Genomic DNA, 2131 nt, shown 5'->3' on the forward strand with positions numbered 1-2131 from the left:
AATAACCAAGACATCAACACTAACATTAGTAGCAAACTCTGTCTCTCTCAGAGCTGTTCTTGGTCCAGCCACATCAAAGAGGCACCATCATGGAAAACCAGAAGCCAAGGACCAGAATCTGCAGACTGATCAAATGCTGAAACACCTGGTGGCTAACTGCAGAAGCAAACTGCTGCATTTCTGCTAGCTGCGAGCTCCATGCTCTGACTGAGCAGGTCATTTAATGAAACATTATTTTGCCAAACAATGTTTCATTTACCTAAGATTTGAGTTATGAATCGGTTTAAACATGTTCCACTTTCTCAAGATTATTTAAAAAGCTTCTTGGACCACAATTCAAATTCTTCAAGATCACCTTTAGTTCTTTGGTTGGGCATTTAAAAATATCATAACATCACAGCAGCAAGAATCAGAAGATGTGTGAATGTAATGAAATGTAACATAACATTTAGCTTCAACAAGTTGTCAGGGTAAACACAAGCCATCTAATATGGCATGGATTTCTTTCAAATACATAGAGGAGATATATTTTTAATAGTTCCAAAGTTCAAATAGTTCTTTCAGAGAAGATTCATAAATAATGTGGAATAAGAAGTTTTATCATGTTCGGGCTCAGACTGTCATAAATAGGAAACTTCATTTCTGTTTCACAGTAACTGAAGACAGTTTAACAATCAAATATCAGATATTAGTCAAATGAATCTCCTCCTCCCTCACTTCTCCTCTCCTCAGTGTCTTTATAAGCCTCTGGTTCTCTCCTCTCTTCAGTTCAACTTTCAGCTGGACAGAACCAAACCTTTACACCACAAACTGACATCATGCTGGGGATCCTCTGCAGTCTCATCACTGCTCTTACATATAAGATTCTTCTCAGAGACCTTAAGATGACATTTTCACATGCAAACCTTTTACACATGTTTTTTCCTGCTTCTGTTGCCAGATGTTGATGCAGTGATAACACTGACCCAGATACCTCCTGTTGAGACCGTTTCAACAGGACAAGTTGTTTTAAATTGCAACATTCAGAGAGACAATTGAAACTCTTTCAGGTGGTGCAAAGAAGTTCCTGGTGGAGTTCCTCAATATGTTCTGAGTTTCCGCCATTTTGATAGTTCACTCTCCTATGGAACAGGATTCTCTTCAGACCGATTCAACTCTAGTTCCACCTCAAGTATAGATTTTCAGTTTATCGTTAAGCAGGCAGAGGCAGGAGACTCTGCTCTTTATTTCTGTCAGACATGGGATGACTCTGCAGATGAAGCTGTATCACAGTGATTTACAGTGTGACAAAAACCAAAACACAAGACTTAAACTCTAAAACTAATAAAATGTATGAATATAAAACAGTTCACAACACACATTTATTAACAAGTCTCCACCTGGATTCAACTAAGCAAATAGGTACAAGCCCCTATTGGATAATTACTGCATGCGATATTTACTGCATGCAATAATTTTTCAGCTGGCAACAAGTTATTTAACCCCAACTGGTGCAATGACTTGCTTCTCATTTCCTAAACAACCATGTCAAAAGACACATCCCGTGGTCATGGAAAAGATGTTAGTCTGTTTGAGAAGGGTCAAATCATTGGCATGCATCAAGCAGAGAAAACATCTAAAGAGAAACTGGAAGGATAGTGGGGACCCATCATCTTCAAGAAAGAAATGTGGCCGGGAAAAAATCCTGAATGATCGTGATCGGCGATCACTCAAACGTGTGGCGAGATCAAATCGAAGAAAAACAACAGTAGAACTCAGGGCTATGTTTAATACTGAGAGTAAGAGCATTTCCACACGCACAATGCGAAGGGAACTTAAGGGATTCGGACTTAACAGCTGTGTAGCAGTAAGCCTGATGGCACAGGCATATTGCAAGATGACAATGCCAGGATTCATCGGGCTGAAATTGTGAAAGACTGGTTCAGGGAGCATGACACATCATTTTCACACATGGATTGGCCACCACAGAGTCCAGACCTCAACCCCATTGAGAATCTTTGGGATGTGCTAGAGAGGGCTTTGCGCAGTGGTTAGACTCTACCATCATCAATGCAAGATCTTGGTGAAACTGTTAGAGTGATAATTATAAAATTATTGTGTGGACATATGAAACATTGAAAGAAAGAGGATG

The 2131-nt window shown here is 39.6% G+C and overlaps 1 pseudogene; it reads left to right on the forward strand.

Annotated features, from left to right (window-relative positions):
* The first annotated feature begins 818 nt into the window (after window positions 1-818).
* Window positions 819-2131, forward strand: part of LOC107083166 — a 9653-nt pseudogene continuing 8340 nt past the window's right edge.

This window comes from Cyprinodon variegatus, unplaced genomic scaffold, assembly GCF_000732505.1.
Source record: "Cyprinodon variegatus isolate N-32 unplaced genomic scaffold, C_variegatus-1.0 Scaffold69, whole genome shotgun sequence".
NCBI classification, from domain to species: domain Eukaryota; kingdom Metazoa; phylum Chordata; class Actinopteri; order Cyprinodontiformes; family Cyprinodontidae; genus Cyprinodon; species Cyprinodon variegatus.